The 19,585-nt window shown below is 40.2% G+C and overlaps 1 protein-coding gene across 6 annotated transcripts in view; it reads left to right on the top strand.

Moving 5' to 3' along the window:
- The window catches only part of LOC132832275 (solute carrier family 12 member 7-like), a 249,490-nt gene that overhangs the window by 81,145 nt on the left and 148,760 nt on the right, over positions 1-19,585 (top strand). The window lies entirely within an intron of this gene.

The following is a 19,585-nucleotide window of genomic DNA, read 5'->3' on the forward strand; positions in this document are numbered from 1 at the left end:
TTCAAATCAAATATTATCTGACCCAAATATCTTTAAAGTGACTGGACCACATTCCGCGGTTTAAGGAGGTAGTGCCTGATTTGATGGAAGCAAACAATTGGACTCTATAGATATCATTGAACTGAACTTGAGGCTAATATTTGATGTTTTTTTTAAACTACATCGTGGTGTGTTGCAGGCAGTATTTTGTTTATGACAAATCCTTTTATTTTGAGACCTGTGTTTTAATGTGGAACCTATCCCTCTTTTAAGTTAATTGAATAGTGCGGAGTATGAGTTACAAATATAATTCAAATGTGTTTAGATTTGAATGTAGCACCTCAGGAAGGAAGAGGCTGTCACTGTACAGATTCTCCACAATGTGATAGTGAAGTTCAACAACAACTGCTTTTATTTATGTAGCCTCTTCAAACAGTAAAACATCCCAATGTGCTTTGTAGAGAGTGAGCAAACAAAATTAGATAGTGAGCCACCTGAGAAAGTAATGGAGCCAGTGTGAGATTAAGGACAAAAGATATGGTAATGTTTAAGAGGAGGATTGCCCTTGGTTGGTGAAGACATGTGATGTGAATACATTTACAATGCAGAGTTAGGTGAAGACCTGCAGCATATTACAGGTGATGGTGGAACTGTGGTGACAAAGGTTTGGCAGCAAGGCCTTTTTGAAGGCTTTGCCATATCCAGAGGCTGATGTAAGTCAGTGATCAAAGGGGTGATGGAGGAATGGATAAAGATGCTGACAGCAGAGGATTGGATGACCTCCAATTTATGAAGGTTAAACATGAACCAGCAGGAGTGCCTTTTGAGCAGCTGAGTCTAAACATAACCAACATATGGATAAGGGTTTTGGCAGCACGTGAGCTGAGGGAGGGATAGATATAGTTGGGAAATATGTAACCTTCATGATGGTGGAGGTACATGGCAGAAATTCATTGCCAGATTGAATATGACGCCAGTATTGTGAGACAAAATAGAGAGTGTGTTGCTGGGAAAGCACAGCAGGTCAGGCAGCATCCAAGGAACAGGAGAATTGACGTTTCGGGCATAAGCCCTTCATGTAACAGTCCGGTTCAGCCTGAGAGTTGTCAGGGAGAATAATGGAGTCACTGACCTGTTTTACATAGTTTGTAGTGTGAGTGTGAAGAATGGCTTTCAGCTAAGGGACCTTTTCTTCATCCTGTGCTAGATGCCTGGCAAACCTGACAATTTAGAGAGAACAGGTGGGTCAGGATATAGGTATGGCTAAAGAATTGGGCAGGAAACAGCAAGTGTGGACAAGTGTGTTTTCAGGTTGATAACAGATGACCATTGGGTTTCCCAGAGATCAGTGCTGAGACCATAACTGTTTCACAATATATCTTAATGACTTGCAGAAAGGAAGTAAATATGCTGTAGCCACATTTGTCAATGATGCAAAAATAGGTAACAAGACAGGTCACGTGAGGGTTACAGAGATATTGGTGAGTTAAGTAAGTGGATAAAATGGAATTTAAATGTGTAGTTCATTTTTCTAAGTGAGAAGTTTATTTAAATGGTGAAAAATAAGCTGCAACACAAAGGGACTTGAGGGGGACTTTGTACAAAAAGCACACAGGTGCATCAGGTAATCAGGGACGCTAATGGATTGTTGGCCCTTATTTCAAGGGTGGGGGGGGGGGGGGTGCTGGAGTATGAGTAGGGAAATCTTACTGCAACTGTACAAGGTGATGGTGAGACTATATCTGGAAAACTGTGAGCAGTTTTGGTTCCTGTATTTGAGGAAGGATATAATGTCATTGGAGACAGTTCAGAGAAGGTTCACTGGGTTCATCTCTGGTGTGGAGAGATTAGTCTTATGAACAAAGGCTAAAATGGTTGGGACTCTTACTACTAAAGTTAAGAAAATTTGAGAGGTGATCTCATTGAAACCAATAGGATTCTTAAGGGGCTTGAGCGACAATGCTGAGAGGATATTTCCCCTCATGGGAGAGTCTAGGAGTAGAGGACATAGTTTCCGAATTAAGGGGCACCAACTTAAGTCTGAGATGAGGAATTCCTTCTCTCAGGAACTCTTTGCCACAGAGAATGTGGGAGCAGAATTGTTGTATATGTTTTAGACTGATTCTTGATCAGTAGTAGAATGAAGGATTGAAGAAAAGACAGGAATGTTGAATCAGCCATGATCCTATGAATGGTGGAGCAAGCTTGAGGGGCAAAATGGTATATTTCTGTTCCTATTTCTTGTGGTCTGACAAGACATTCTGAGTGACAGCTGGATTTTGCTAACGTACGTGATGCTGTGCTTCTGGATGATGATGCTGAGCAGAATGATGTAAATGTGAAACAAGTGTCAAGGATGGGTTTACAGTGGTAGAAAGATACACCAGATGCAGTGGTGATGGAGAAGGGAGAATAACCTTTGCTGGTGGTTCTTTCACTGTTATTTAATAGATAAGGATGGAAGTAGATAATTGGTGTCCGGATGGGTGGGTTTGCAAGACATTGGAGGAATATGGTATAGCTAACTATGTCAAAGACAGCGGGTAGATGCAGTCTGGCAAGGAAGGATGATTTACCCATGTTAAAAAAACTGTCCTGAAGTCTCAAATGATGAGCAAGGATAGAAGCCTGATTTGAGGGGTTTCAGCTTGGATTTGTAGAAGAGATTACCACAGATTTTGAAGGTAGCATTCCAGCACTTTGGAGAAGATCAGACAGTAGTTTGAAAGCATAAAGGGTTGACTTAAGGCATTCATTGGACAGCATCTGTTGTGAGAAATAGTCAACATTTCAGACCGATGATGTTTATCAGTATATTTTGAGAAAATATAAAGTTAAGTGTTTTATATAAAGAAGATGGAATAGCAGACTTGTTAAAGAAATGGCAGATTCCTTTATTGAAATCTCTCTTGGGATCTGAAAAATGATTAGTGGGTATGATGTGAAACTGGGCCTGCAAGGTGATAAAGTGCCTAATCAAAAGATAAGGTTTTGCTTTTTAAGCTTTGAGTTTGAGACGGCGCATGTGTAGGATGCAAAGGATAGATTAGTGAGTGAAGACGTCAGGCACACTTTCAAGAGGAAAAGACTGAGTCAGTAACATGCCAGACTGAGGGCTTCAGTTGGGAGAGAGAGTTGACTGAGAGAATTTGGAGACTGGGGAAATCACCTAATATTTAAAAGAAGAGAAAACATCAGAACTGTTTAGCAATGTGCCTAGTTCCATGAGTTGGAATATTGTGTGCAATTCTGGTCTCCTTCCTATCGGAGAGATGTTGTGAAACTTGAAAGGGTTCAGAAAAAATTTACAGGGATGTTGCCAGGGTTGAAGGATTTGAGTTATAGGGAGAGGCTGAATAGGCTGGGGCTGTTTTCCCTGGAGCATCGGAGGCTGAGGGGTGCCCTCATCGAGGTTTACAAAATTTGAGGGGCATTGATAGGGTAAACAGACAAAGTCTTTTCCCTGGGGTCAGGGAGTCCAGAACTAGAGGGCATAGGTTTAGGGCGAGCGGGGAAATATATAAAAGAGATCTAAGGGGCAACTTTTTCATAGAGGGTGGTACGTGTATGGAATGAGCTGTCAGAGGAAGTGGCGAAGGCATTTGGATGGATATATAAATAGGAACGGTTTGGAGGGATATGGAAGGCTCTGTTTCCATGCTGTACATCTCTATGACTCTATGTATGTTGTATGTAGCTGAAACTGAGGTCTATTAGCTTGGCCAGAGAAACGATGATCTGAGGAAATAATTGGTGTGGCATGTATTGAGGTTGGAAGAAGAAAAAGGATTGATGGAAATGGGGGAGCATTAGTATCCCAACAGTTGGATCTTGCTGTACTTCATGTCTGAAAGTAAGGAAAATTTTAAAAAAAAATAAATGTTGGAAGAAAGGATGACTCAGAGGGAGATATTGATCCCTGAAGGCATTGAAATCACTGGTTTAGGAAATGCTGAGTGTCTTGTAGATATTCTTAATCTCTGGCTGATCCAAAATATGAAAGGTGATTATTTTTCCGGAGCCTCTAAGGTCTCAACTGCAGGCTGGGGAGTAGCTGAAAGACTTGCATTCTCTCCTCTGAAGGCCTGCACAAACTAAGAGCAGCCCGTGCACTTGACTAGTAAGTGGTAGGCCTTTTCCTTAGCTGGAGGGCCACAAGGTAGCAATCCCTCCAATAGTTGCTGATCAATTGGCTAGCAGCTCTTTTGAATAGCAGCATCTTTGGGGAGATCTTGGTGGATGCCTGGGATCAAGGATCAACCCAGTTTGCCACTAAGTAATGATGGGAACGGTTTTATAGGGTGGAGGTCGGGGGAGAGGAGTGCCGCCGGTTGGCAGCAGTGGTGAGCAGTGGCTCTCAGTGGGCACTTCTTTCCTGATGTACACCTGTGTCTGATCAACGGACCTTTTTGAAAGTGTGAATGTCCAGCAGCTCAAGCTGACCAGACAGTTTGTTTTGCATTTCGTGCATGCTCACGTTGAGCGGCTCACTTGCGGTAACAGGATGAAGCTTCTAAGTACTGATTAATTGCTGACTTATGGGCCTCAGTGGGGATGGGGCAGGAATTTCAACCACAAGCCTTTCCACATTATAATTTTATCAGGAAGGTGGCACGATTCAGCTATATTGCCTAATTGAATGCCTTTCCAACTGCCAAATGACCAAGCGAGCCATAAAATTCCAGTCTAAAAGCAATTTGACAAAACATGGCTTGTATTCCCATAAAGCTTGATGGCTAATTGAGTTTGAGGTGTTTTAAAAATGACAATGATTCCATGCAGTAGGTGAAGGAAAGCTATAGGTTCTGTTTAAGGAATCCAGACGAGTCGGACAGGATTAGTGCTAGGCCACTTTAAAATGAAGAGCTGAAAAATGTGTTGCTAGAAAAGTGTAGCAGGTCAGGCAGCATCCAAAAAGCGGGAGAATTGGCGTTTCGGGCATGAGCCCTTTTGAAATGAAGAAGCACCTTTTCATACATCCGGTAGTTGGACTCTAAAGTCTAGTTCTTGCAAATGGCTGTGAATGTTAGAATTGCATTTTTCAGGACTTGGATTTTTATTGCAAGGGTTTAGGTAATATGTGGCTAAATTGAGCTCACACTCTGATCAGCCATGCTACAATTTGAATTGTAAAGGCTTGATTATGTTCCAAATCTCTCATGTATTCTTATCTTGTGGAAGTTGATTCCCTTCCAACTGAATATTTATATGGTTAGAATGAATTGATACATAACTGCAACAAATGGAATGTTGTGCTCATGTTTTGAGTGTTAATTGTTGTTGAGAGAACTTTCTGTATGGCAACTCAGTTTGGAAGTCAATAACAGTTTTTATGAACCCTGTAAATTGGGTCTCAATGTTGGATACAGGGTCCGGACTAAATTTGTAGAGTTTGTGAGCATCCAGTCATTCTTCAGTTTTCAGTGTATATTAAGGGAGGCTACTGCAAACAAATTATGAAATATTTTAATACTTCAGTTGGATTGAGGAATTGGAGTGCACCACTATCTTTATTCACATGAACAAGAGGAAGATTCGGATCATTGACTGGTACAACACGAGGTGGTAGCTGCTTGCCCTATTTTCCTTGTGCCAACTCTTTGCAAAAAAAATCATCCAATTTTGCATCCTCCTTACTCTCTGCTCATGCCACTAACACTGAAATTGCAGGCTAACTTGTGTAGATATAGGCCCTTGTGATATTGGCTCTCCTCTTGTGCAAGCAACAATGGGTGAATGTTAAGATATTTTCCACTGTGCATTAGGACTCTGATGCACTGGCTTAATGTACTGTTTTGACCTGGGAAGTTTAAAGTTCTGATGGATAGAATTATATTGCCCAGGCCCCTTTTTTTTTCTGAAGAACGCCTACAGTATTGACCTTGGAGTTTGATGCGCACACCTGCCTATGTTCTGAGGCGAGTATCTTGCTGCTTGCCTCCCCAAAACCTGTCCACCATCTACAAGATACTGATGAGGAGAATGATGGAATAATCTTCCATTTGTCTGTAAATGAGTACTGCTGCATCATCACTGTGAGCTCAATGCCATCCAGGACAAAAAACAACCAGTTTGATTTAAACGTACTTTAAACACTGTGCTTTGGGACTGGGGGTGATTAGAGATGGAATTTCAATTTCAGGAATTGAATTCTGAAGTCCAGAATTTGAATGCTTGATTGGGAATGGACATAAACTGACCTGGCTGATAGGGGAAAAGGACATAACATAATTTAAGATGAGGCAGCTGCGGTTAAGATGATCTCCAGTTTACACAGGAGAATACATCCTGTAGTTTTAGTATTTATCAAATTCCCTTTTGAAAGTTCCTATTGAATTTACTTCCATTCCTGTTCACACAACCTAACCTGGCACTAGGTTAGTGTCAGACAGACATATCAGCTTCAGGTGAAGCACTGACTATTTGAAGAGTGTAGAAGTGTAGTGTGTTAGGCCTGCCCAGGTCTGTAACCTCCCTTGATCAGGGACTGCCTGTAGTCCCAGCAATGGCCACTGCTTGAACCTGGTGCTGCTGGCCCATCTGAATAACTGACATTTCTGTGTAAGGTGAGGCTCGATCAGGTAGAAGTCTCAACCTTATGTAAATAATACTGCTTCAAGAAGAAAATGGAGGTGTTGCAGTTAGCTTTTTGGTGGTGGTTTTTTTTTAATTGGAGGGAGGTGAAGGGGCATCCTGTAAAATCCAGCCCATTCTGACTACGGCTGTCCCAGTTCCCTTTTTTTTAGAAAGCTGACAATTCCAATGTTTTTAAGTAATTAAAGGTGAGGATGTGGAATGAAACCAAGTTCAGTGAGGTGCATGCTTATCGTTAAACTAAGTCACATTGAATGTTTTACTGTAGTGCACAATATTATCAGCAGTAAAGCTTTAAATTACTGAAATGGATTGGAGTACTGAAGACATGACAATAATTAGAAGTTTCTACATGGATAAATTTCCAATTTGGTTTAATTGGCATTTTATAATTCTGACAGTAAATCTGTCTGTCCACCATTTTAGATTATCACTGTTCCTTAGAGTCCTAAGAGATGTATAGCATGGAAACAGACCTTTCGGTTCAACCTGTCCATGCCGACCAGATATCCCAACCCAATCTAGTCCCACCTGCCAGCACCCAGCCTATATCCCTCCTAACCTTTCCTATTCCTATACCCATCCAAATGCCTTTTTAAATGTTGCAATCGTACCAACCTCCACCACTTCCTCTGGCAGCTCATTCCATACACATACCACACTCTGTGAAAAGGTCTCTTTTATATCTTTCCCCTCTCGCCCATACATCTCTACAACCAAACCCTCTCCTCTACCCACACCCCCCTCGTCTCTCCTCTTTCCCCCCCCCCGCACACGCACACACACTCTCCCTCTATCTACAGATCAAACTTAAGTTTTCCACTGCCAGACTATTCAATAATTGACTATGAATTCCCTTCTTTCCTACAACTTAAAGTGCTCGACCCTCCTTTTTGAGTGAAAAGGTGTGAAATGTGTATTTGTGTTGAGAGGTATTAATCTCCACGTTTCTACTATTTGAGACAAAGACTTGGACTTGAAACCAGGCAACGCTGTTCCTGAAGACTTTGGACCCTTAATGTATGCACACATGTACACAATGTGCAATCATTTATAGAACTGCTAACTGTTTGTACATGATGTAACATTACTTTCAGGTAAGGGATTTGCCCTGTAACTTCTATTGCACTAGTAGGTAATAAATCAAAATACAAGTGGGAGTATAAAATATGTATTCATCTATTTATTTTTAATCAGCTGAAACAAAAATAACTGAAGACTAAAATGCTTGACTATGTGCACAACTTTGTAATAAAAAGGAGCAATTTTTGCATTAAAAAGGCTGTCAAATTGAGTTTTTATTTGCCTGTTTAAATGGAAATTTACATGTCTGGAAAACCATGAGACGAATGTACAAATGGTCACCTTTTTTTTTGAAAGTTCAACATTATTTTGGCCAGTAGTTTTTTTCTTTTCTTTCTTTCTCTCTTTTCTCTTTCTTTCTTTCTCTCTCTCCTATACACACACACACACACACACACACACACACACACACACACACACACCTTTTTACTACAACTTTGTGTCAAATTCCGCCTTTTGCTCAGGACAATGTTGGAGAGATTATCTGCGGAAGGGGGTTTTGGGGTACACACTGTGTAGAACTCCAGGGAAGGTGTGGGGGAGAGCAGTGGGCAGTCAGTCATCTGGAGACGGTACCTGGGCTCCCATCGATGTCCAGCACTGTTCTCGGCAGTATTTCAGTAAGCTAAGTTATCTTTTGTTGACAATAATTAAAAACTGTAATTAGTGTTGGAAACCCATATTTGACATAATGTTTCTATCGGGATCTCGAGATCTCCTTTGGATAATCAAGGTTCCTCTGGATAGATAATGATCAATGTTGTGCCAAAAGGTCTGGGAACCAGTCCTACCTGGTCCAAAGATTTCCTCACTTGTTTGACCTGGATGAGGTAAATGAACTTATCTCCAAGTTTTTTGGATGACACAAAAATAGAAGGAAGGAGACCAAATAGTGAGGATGATACAATAAATCTGTTGAGGATACAGACCATTTAGGTGAATGGGCAAATGTTTGATAGATGGGATATGATCTGTGAATATGTAAGGTTATGCACGTTGGGGGAAAAAAAATAGAGGAGCTAATTATTTTTTTTAAACTGAGAGAACTGCAGTATATGGCAATTTGGGAGTTATTGTTAATAAATTGCAAACTAGCATCCAAATTCAGTAGGTAATAAGTAAGGCAAATAGAAAGTTGCCCTTTATTTCAAAGGAGAAAGTGAGGACTGCAGATGTTGGAGATCAGAGCTGAAAATGTGTTGCTGGAAAAGCGCAGCAGGTCAGGCAGCATCCAAGGAGCAGGAGAGTTGACATTTCAGGCATGAGCCCTTCTTTATTTCAAAGGGAATGGAGTATAAAAATAGTGATGTATTATTAACCTACACAAGGCACTGGTCTGACCACACCCAGAATGTTCAGATCTGTCATTGTCCCCTTTATGTCAGGAAATATATATTAGCATAGGAGGCAGTCTGGAGAAAGTTCACGAGGTTGATCCTGGATATGGGTTTTCTTTTGAGGAGAGGTTAAGTAGGTTGAGCCTGTACTCAAAGGAGTTTGAAAAATGAGAGGTGACTTTTTTTTTGAAATGAAGAAGATTCTTGGGGAACTTGACAAGGTGGGTGCAGAAAGTGAGTTTCCCATTGTGGGGAAACTGAGACCAGAGAATATAATCTTGCGTGTTGGCCATTTAAGACAGATGAGGAATTTCTAAGGGTAGTGAATCTGTGGAATTCTTCCCATTATTCGAGGGCTGGCAAGGCTGGGTCATTAAAACATTATCTCAGCCTTGAATAGACTTTTTTTTAGGTTAGATTACTTAGTGTGGAAACAGGCCGTTCAGCCCAACAAGTCCACACAGACCCCTTCACCTAACACTATGGGCAATTTAGCAAGGCTAATTCACCTAACCTGCACGCTTTTGGATTGTGTTAGGAAACTGGAACACCCAGAGGAAACCCACACAGACACGGGGAGAATATGCAAACTCCAGACACAGTTGCCTGAGGTGGAAATTGAACCCGGGTCTCTGGTGCTGTGAAGCAGCAGTGCTAACCACTGTGCCACCCCATTTGATCAGTAAGAGAATCTAGAGTTACAAGGAAAAAGGCAGAGAAGTTGAGTTGAGGATTATCAAATCAATCACGATCTCATTTTGAGTGGCACAGTAGATGTGATAGGCCATATGGCCTGCTTTTGCAGCTTTGTCTAGTGGAACATTGTCACGGTTTCTCCTACATGCTCCTGAGTCTAGAGCTAATATGATGAATTCAGTAGCTTTCAAAATTCAGTAGCTAAGCTCTACCCTGCATCTCAATGGGAAAGAGATGAATGCAAATTTTACCAATTATTTACTTTGTTCATTTTTATTCCGGTAAAAAGCACAATCTTCAATACATAAATGGAGTATCATTAACTTTTAGTTCTTGTGGAAGCGTTGTAGCTAGCAGAAGTTCAAAACTTAATTCAAACTTTTTTGTGGCAGATATTATTCATAACTTGGTGCATTGTAAGCTGTGCACGATGTAGGACTGCAATCAGAAACCTACTTCAGTGATAATGGATATCCTTTTTGTTCTATGGAGATGGTGAATGACTGCATTTGTTTTGGGAAGTGGATTGTTTTCGGTTGTATATTTGCATCATAATTGGATTTTAAAAAAGCATCTGTTCAAACCAGCCCTGATATTGGGTTTTTAAAAATAATTTCTATTGTCAGCATTAGTAATATATTATTGAAGCTGAACATGTGAAAAAGCTGTTTTCTGGGCAACTGAAGACAATCCTAGGAAATGTCTTGTCTTGTGTTTCATTTGAAATGTTGGCAATAAATTGAGATATTTTATGTCTATTAGTCAAACTGTCACAAGAGCAGAGGTGCCTTAGCAGAGATGTCTGTAAACTACAAATTTACACAACTCATTCAGCTCCTTCAATTTATAGAGTGCTCCAATTTAAAAATGGCCAGCAGGAAAGCTTTGGCCTTATGCACAATAAAGGTTAGTCTATTGTAGAACTATTGCTGAAAACTAGAGTTTAAAAAGTAATTCTTATTAACTAAAGAAAGAATAAAGATCTGTAGTGACTTCGCAGAGGCCATTATCCTGTCACCAAATTGCCTTTTATTTACACATGAATGGTCTTTGGCTATGTACTGCCTCATACAATATCAGGCAGCATCTCTGCCACTCATCTTTTTATTTTACTAAACAATTAGAAAACAGTTTACAAAAAACAATTAACATTTACAGCTGTATACTAGAGACAGCAATTTTACAAGGCAGGGGAGCAACAAAGCCAGGCCCCAAACTCCTACCGTTCAAATAGTTCACAGGGAAGTGAGGACAATCCTCAAATCCCAGTTTCAAGCATGTCAAGACAGCAACAATGACATTTGTACATAAAAAAGACAATCCAGTTACATAAAATCAGTGCTTACAATACAGACCCAGCAAGCCCCCATCCTTCCCACCTACTCATCTTTCATATGTCAGCCAGAGCTCCCTGATTGGGGCTTTGGGGCTGTTAATCTGGTCCAATCAGGGAACCCCTTGTGAGGTCCAGTTGGCTGGCCTCATTATACACATTTTTAATCTATAGTGAGTATAGTTTGGACTTTAATATTAAAGTAAAACCAATCTATTGTCATTGCAGTCCTTTTAGTGGCTTGTAGCTTTTCTCCATTGAGATGAAGGGATTGATAACATGAAGTCAGAATTTCACTGTTGCAATGAAGTTGAATAATACAGGGAGAACTAGCCATTTGGATCCAGTTCTGTATCCAAAGGTAGAAGACACAGGGTGGCGGTGGAGAGTTGCTTTTCAGACTGAGACCTGTGACCAATGGAGTGCCACAAGGATTGATGCTGGGTCCACTTCTTCATGTCATTTATATCAATGATTTGGATTTGAGCATAAGAGATATGGTTAGTAAGTTTGTAGATGAAACCAAAATTGGAGGTGTAGGGGACAGTGAAGAGGGTTACCTCATTACAATGGGATCTTGACCAGATGGGTCAATGGGTTGAGGAGTGGCAGATGGAGTTTAATTTAGATAAATGCAAGATGCTGCATTTTGGGAAAGCAAATCTTAGCCAAACTTGTACACTTAATGGTAAGGTCTAGGGGGTGTTGCTGAGCAAAGAGACTGTGGAGTGCAGGTTCATTGCTCCTTGAAAGTGGAGTTGCAGGTAGATAGGATAGTGAAGAAGGTGTTTGGTATGCTTTCCTTTATTGGTCAGAGTATTGAGTACAGGACTTGGGAGGTTATGTTGCAGCTGTACAGGACATTGGTTAGGCCACTGTTGGAATATCGCGTGCATTTCTGGTCTCCTTCCTATCAAAAAGATGTTGTGAAACTTGAAAAGGTTCAGAAGAGATTTACAAGGATATTGCCAGGGTTGAAGGATTGAATAGGCTGAGGCTTTTTTTTCCTGGAGCGTCAGATGCTGAGGGGTGACCTTATGGAGATTTATAAAATCATGAGGGGCATGGATAGGATAAATAGACAAAGTCTTTTCCCTGGTGAGGGGAAGTCCAGAACTAGAGGGCATCGGTTTAGGGTCAGATGGAAAAGATACAAAAGAAATCTAAGGGGCAACTTTTTCACGCAGAGGGTGGTACGTGTATGGAATGAGCTGCCAGAGGAAGAGGCTAGTACAACTGCAACATTTAAAAGACATCTGGATGGGTATATGAATAGGAAGGGTTTGGAGGGATATGGGCCAGGTGCTGGCAGGTGGGACTAGATTGGGTTGAGATATCTGGTTGGCATGGGTGAGTTGGACTGAAGGGTCTGTTTCTGTGCTGTACATCTTTATGACTGTAATTGGTGTCTCTTGCAGGTGGATTGAGTAGAACAGATTCTGTGATTAGATGCCAAATATAAGGACTAACTTTTTAGTTTGTTTTTCAAAAATTCCCAGGGACTGAAATAACAGCTGTTTTTGAATCCAGTGTTTGGAAGAGTGACTGCAATTTTGAAAGGAAGTAACCTAACCCTTGTGTTGAGATATTGTAAACAACTGTTTGAACAAGCAGCAATTGGATTCGAGTTGCAGTCAATTTGAAGCTGATGGGCATGTAGTTTATAGGTGCAGCTTTTGTTGGCAACAAGAAGTTGGTTTATGGACTGGTGACTAACTATTGATAACTACCTTTTTTTGGCTTGCCAACGGCTTGGATCTGAAAACAGATTATATAGTGTTCAGTTTTTCTGCAATTCAGGAGTGGTCTCTCTGTTCTCTGCAGTCAAAGCTCACTGTAAACTGAAGAAAACCATTTTTTTTCTGCAACAGTTGTATGCTGTGACTTTAATTGATGAGTAGGACTCCTTTTTTTTGGCCAACACGTCTTCACAGTCAGCAGAAGCATCCTAAAAATAAACTGAAGCAAAGTGCTGGCCAGCTGAAGAGTCATTCGTAGTCATAGTCATACAGCACAGAAACAGACCCTTTGGTCCAACCTGTCCATGTTGACCATAGTCCCATCTGACTGCGCTTGGCCTATTTTCCTCCAAACGTTACTACTGGTAGTACTTGTCCAAGTGTCTTTTAAACATTATAACTGTACCAGCATATACCACTCTGTGCTTATGACTGACTTCTTCTGGCTGCTCATTGCACACAAACATACTGTTTTTAAAAAAGACCAAAAAGTTGCACCTCATTTTTAAATCTTCCTTCTTTCACCTTAAAAATATGCTCCCTAGTTTTGAAATCCCCTACCTTTAGGGAAAAGACACCTGCCATTTACCTTATCCATACCCCTCATGATTTTATAAACTTCAGTGAGGTCACCCCATAACCTCCTGTGCTCCAGTGAAAAATGTCCCAGCATATCCAGCTTCTCCTTATAACTCAAACCCTCCATCCCCAGCAACATCCTGGTCTTTTCTGAACCCTCTCCTGCTTAATAATATCTTTCCTATAAAAAGGGGGACCAGAACCGGACACAGTACTCCAGAAAAAGCCTCACCAACATCCTGTGCAAGCTCAACATGATAACCCAACTCCAGTTATCAGTGGTCTGAACAATGAAGGCAAGTGTGCTAAATACGTTCTTAACTACCCTGTTTGTTAAACAAATTAAAAAGAATTATATACCTGAATTCAGTGGGTTTTTTTTCTACAGTACCCAAGGCCATACTTTTAATTGTAAATGTCTTGACCGACCTTGTTTCACTAAAATGTAGTGCCTTCCAAATATCTAAATTAAACTCCATCTGCTGTTACTCAGTCCATTGACTCAGTTGATCAAGATCTCCTTTATAATCTTCGCTAACCTTCTTCGTTGGCCACATGCCACCACTTTGTGTCATCCACAAACTTATTAACCATGCCTTTTCATCAAAATCATTTTATGTAAATGACAAAAATGGACCCAATATTGATCCCTATGGAAAACCACTATTAACAGGCTTCCAGTCTGAAAAACCACTCTCTACCACCACTCTCTATCTTCTGCCATTAAGCCAATTTTTTTTGTGTCCAATTGGCAAGCTCACTTTGAATCCCATGTAATCTAACTTTACTAATTAATCTACCACATGGCACCTTGTCAAAGACTTTACTCATATCCAAGTAAACAATGTCTATGGCTCTCAAATCATCTCCACACCAGAATTTGGGAACAAAGCTGACTGAATTGTCTTTCCATTCTGTCCAAAAACAGAGTCAAGTTAGATGTGTCTGTGTGTAAGGGGTGTTTGTAAAAGGATTAGCTGTCTAATTAGTATTATAAGCTGATGGCTTGTTGATGAGCCATTTCTGTGTAGCCATTTCTGTCTAATTACTTGGAATAAATGGTGGTTCTTGTTCAGTATAGAAATCTGTTCCATGCTCGATATCAACCTGGATCTGAAAGTCGGGAGTATTTGAGAACTTCAGACTTTTTAAAATCTTTAAATTCGGTGTGACTCTGGGAATAACAGGCCTTGATTTCCCAAGCACTATCCCCATTGAGTCATAACATAAGCTTCTTTTGGTAATCAGGCACTGCAAATTGTGGTTCTAGGTAGTACAACCCAGCATAACTCATTACAGTAGTCCTTTATAGCTGGGTGGTCCTCTTCAGAATCTCTCTCTCATTTTGATGTCACTTGCAGTTCTTCTTGGACTTCTGTAAGTAAAGTTTAAAAATCACAACACCAAGTTATCATCCAATAGGTTTATTTGGAAGCACTAGCTTTCAGAGCACTGGTCCTTCAAGTGGTTGTCGAGTATAAAATTGTAGGACAGAATTTATAGCAAAAGTTTACAGTGTGATCTAACTCAAATTATATATTGAAAAAGACCTGGATTGTTTAAGTCTTAACAAACTTTGAAAACCCCAGTCCAACACTGGCACCTCCAAATCATGACTATCAGTAAAGTTTTGTGTTCTTGTCATAAAGTTAAATTAAATTTGAAGTGAACTATGGTAAATGCTGGAGATTACAGCGAGTTATACAGCATCCATGGAGAGAGAGCAAGCCAGCATTTCAAATTTCTATGATTCTTCATCAGAGCTTGAAATGTTAGCTTGTTGTCTGATCCACTGTGATCTTCAGCATTCGTTGTTTTCAGTACAGATTCCTGCATCTGCAGTAATTTGCTCCTCCATTATGATAAATCTTTGTACCACAAAGCAAAGTCACTTTTATTTAATTACTGGAATTTCCTGTGGAGTCCTTCCAATCTCCTTTCCTTCTCCTCCTGCAAAACTTTGAATTTTCTTCCAACTTTGAGTTGGAAGACTCCATTGTCTTTTCCAAGGATTAATTGAATTCTTAATGTCCCCTCTGTAATTCATGTTAAGCACATCAGTTAGTTTGATTTTTTTTTGCTGCAGCAGTAACTTTGTAAGGACAGTTGTCTGACTTCCAGGATGTTATTTGCATGATGTTACATCCATTTTTACAAAGTGATTAACCTTTTACAAAATACCTATATGTATTATTACGTGGTTGTGGGATATATTTGAGTCAGCACAATATCTAACTTGGAGGAGAACTTGCTCATAGCGGTATTCCCATGCAAGTGCTCCCCTTGTCCTTCATGATGGTAGAGTTTGTAGATGCCAAATGAGTCTTGGCAAATTACTGCAGGCATGTACTACACACCCATACCATTGAGTGCCTGTGGGGGAAGGAGTGCACATTTTGGGATGATGGGCAGGATGCTGATGGAAGGAGCTGTTTTGTTATGAATTGTTGAGCTTCTTGACTGGAGCCGCACTCATCCAGGTAAGAGTGTTCTAACACTCTCCGAATCTGTTTTGCAGATGGTAGGTGAGTTTTAGCAATTCAATAGTTGAATTAATCATTGTAGAATTCGCAACCTTTGATCTGCTTTTGTCACTGTAGTACTTATTCGGTTCAGTTACTGTCTAGTGATAATCCCTGGGACGCTGAAGCATTTTTCAGTGATGGTAAAGTTTTTGAATGTGAGGGCTTGATTTTGTCTTGTCTACAATTATCATTACTGAGGGTGATGAAATCTTCAACAACCACAACTATCTTCCTTTGTGCCAGATATGACTCCAACCAGCAGAGAGTTTGCTGTAGATTCTTGACCAGTTTTCCAAAGGAATTCCTGAATCCACATTTGGTCAAATGCTACCTTAATACCAAGAGCTACCACTCTCGCCTTGCCTCATTACAATCAACCAAACATTTAGCACTTTTAGATGACACCACAAATTGCATGTTTTAATGACCTGTGGAAGGCTCATGAGGAAATTTTTCATCGATTAGCAAGTCATGTGGCACATAGACTCATGAGGCATATAGACTCATGAAAATCATTTAGATCAAAGAGTAAAATAAATAATGTTTTACATGGAGCACACGCAATGTAATAATAGTTTATTGGCTTCGGGGAGAAGGGCTTAAAGTGGGACTTGAATAATGAGTTGGTTGTGGCCAGTCCAAAAAAGCTGAACAGAATGGAAATAGGTGAGGAGGACCTATTGGCTAGTTTGGCATGAGATCTCAAGCCACTTGGTCATTTAGCGTGGAAACCTTTTTTGGTCCAACCAGTCCACATCAACCATAATCCCAAACTGAACTAGTCCTATCTACTTGCGCTTGGCCCATATTCCTCCAAATGTGTTTTATTTATGTACTTATCCAAAGGTCTATTAAATGTTGTAACTGTACAACATCTTTTTAAATAGACTTCATTTGTGATGACTTAACCATTACTTATTCCACAGTCTCTTCAAAGACACTTAACTAGTTACTTGTTGCTATTCGTGGGACCACACTCGATGATCACCTGACATATTTGACTAAATAGTTGTAGTTGCACTTTAATATAAACGTGGGTCAATAGCTGAATATAGAACACAGGATTTGTTTTATTTGTTTATTCCTTGCTCCCCATAAACTTTGGTGAAATGTTATATCCTACAGACATTTCATAAATAATGGATCAGTTTTGAAGCAGTCTGTTATATAGGCAAATGCAGCAAATAACTTATTCGCAGCAAGACTTCTCAAATAGTCAGGAAATAAATGATCAGTTGATGGTTGGTATTCATGGCATTAAACAAAATTTCAGCTGTTAGACAGTTCTCCCATGTCATTACCTAAGTTAGAGACTGAAAGGATTTGGTCAATTGTTATATTTTGATTGTCCTACAGTCAGATACTTGTAACTTTTGAGCCATTATGTGAACAATAATCTATTAAAACTGAAAGAACTAGATTTTTTATTTTGAAAGAACACTGAAAACATATTTAGAAAGTGAAGCATTGTATTAATAAAGTGTATGTCACTTGATTCTGAAACTGAAAGTTGCAGACAAAGTTTAATTTTGGTGACCGCAAATACTCCTCACAGCAAGTGTCCTTTTTGGTTTTGGGGAGGAACACTTGGGTATTAGAAAAGGTGGGGTGGGTGGGGAGGGGGGGGGGGCGGGTGTGAACAAAGGTGTGGAAATATAAAATTGGAGTCAGTTTAATGGATTTAATTTTTTAAAAAAAAATATGCTTGCTTTTTTGACCAGTGTGTGCAGGGAAGATAATTTATTCTTAATCTCAAGTTGTATTCAGGTCGGTTGGGAGCTGGTGACCATCTGTTGTACTGAAAATTTAAGACATCGGGCACCTGCCAGCTCAATGTTGTGTGCATTTAAAGATTCCTGCTTTGGTAATAGCATGATCTACGGAAATCTTCTGGGCGTAAGACTGGAATTTCCAAAATGTTCCACGATAGAGAATAATGGAAACGAGTTGATTGAGAATACACAGTTGTTTTTTTTCCCCCCACTGAGTACAATAAGCAATACCCCCATGATGATCTGAGGACTGGCTGGAAAATTGAGTTAGGTCACAAGGGAGATGGTGATGTTATGTTAAATCCTTGGAATTATCTTTTGTACTATCATGGAGCCTTTTGTTTTGCAAGTCTGCTTGTTGGACCCAAAGGTGACATAAACCACAAGGCCATAAAGAACATACACTCCTTTGGAAGTATGAATGATAGCATAAACAACGTGAAAATCAGAGTGGGATCTAAAGATTTAATTTAGCTATACCACTGTCAAGTAGGTAACCATGGTGGCAGTCCAAAAGACTGAAGTAACCCGATACTAACTTCAAAAATCGGCAGAGAGTTCTGAAATGCCTCTTGATAGTGAATACCTCAGAAGTACTGAGGAAGAGGATGTTACTTCTGAGAGTTTTGCCACTCTGTGGCTTTAATGGAGGATTCCCACCTTGGTGATGTAATGGAGAATTGCAAGGAACAATGCATTTCAGACTTGACTACTGGAGACACTACAGTGAAAATCTGTAGTTCTGATGCAAAGCTGCTGGCTGTATTGCAATGCAGGTGTGTGCATGTAATGTTCCAGATGCAGTGACAGATACTTGACCTCATACCAGAGATTATACAATCTTGATTCGCACAAATGTGAATTGTAAAAGATGTGGTACGTCTGGCTGAAAAGTGGGAATGAGATCATTTGCAGTTTAAGATTGGGTGCTACTGCAATATAAAGCATGGCGAGAAGCAAAATCAGAGTGAACAGGGCTGGAAGAGCAACTTGCATGATCTGGCAAAACCAGGAAAGACATGAACTGGGTCAGGCAAAGCAGATTTGTTGTTGAGCAATTCAGATGAGGGAGCTATTGGGGAGCAATTTTGTTTGGGATATCGCATTGCATCTGCGAAATGCAGGAAATGCTCTGTTACATCCACGATGATGGGAATCCACTATTAAAACTGCAGAGAATGAAAATTTGGGTGGCACAGTGGTTAGCACTGCTGTCTCGCAGCGCCTGAGACCTGGGTTCAATTCCCGACTCAGGCAACTGACTGTGTGGAGTTTGCACATTCTCCCAGTGTCTGCGTGGGTTTCCTCCGGGTGCTCCGGTTTCCTCCCACAGTCCAAAGACGTGGGGGTCAGGTGAATTGGCCATGCTAAATTGCCCGTAGTGTTAGTAAGGGGTAAATGTAGGGGTATGGGTGGGTTGCGCTTCGGCAGGTCGGTGTGGACTTGTTGGGCCGAAGGGCCTGTTTCCACACTGTAAGTCTAATCTAATCTATGCTAGGATTGGCCTTCTCTCCTTCGAACTAAATGGGTGTTACTTCCAAAACAAAGCTTCACTCAGCTGCCAAACACTAAAAGTACTTATTTATAACTACATAAATTTAGTTATTTAAATTCTGATTAATTCACTGTGGTTGCATCCGCTCATCTATGGAGATCATTTATGAAATAATCAGTGGATTAGCCAGAATGCTGTATTCTTGATTAGTCTTGCTCTTTCAAGAATACTAAATTATTTCAACCACTGAACAAAGCTCTATGTACTACTTTGTGTGTGTCTGTTGCTTTTATGACTTGAAGAAACTTCATGATCCATTATAATTCAAAAGTGTGTTCAGAACGTATTTACTTGTTCAACTTCTGATTTAGTGGTCAGTTTATAAATTATTCTGTGCTCAAGAATTATTTTCTTCACTATGTCCAATTGGGTGTTCTGTTTGATCCATATTGT

This window comes from Hemiscyllium ocellatum, chromosome 34 (assembly GCF_020745735.1).
Source record: "Hemiscyllium ocellatum isolate sHemOce1 chromosome 34, sHemOce1.pat.X.cur, whole genome shotgun sequence".
NCBI classification, from domain to species: domain Eukaryota; kingdom Metazoa; phylum Chordata; class Chondrichthyes; order Orectolobiformes; family Hemiscylliidae; genus Hemiscyllium; species Hemiscyllium ocellatum.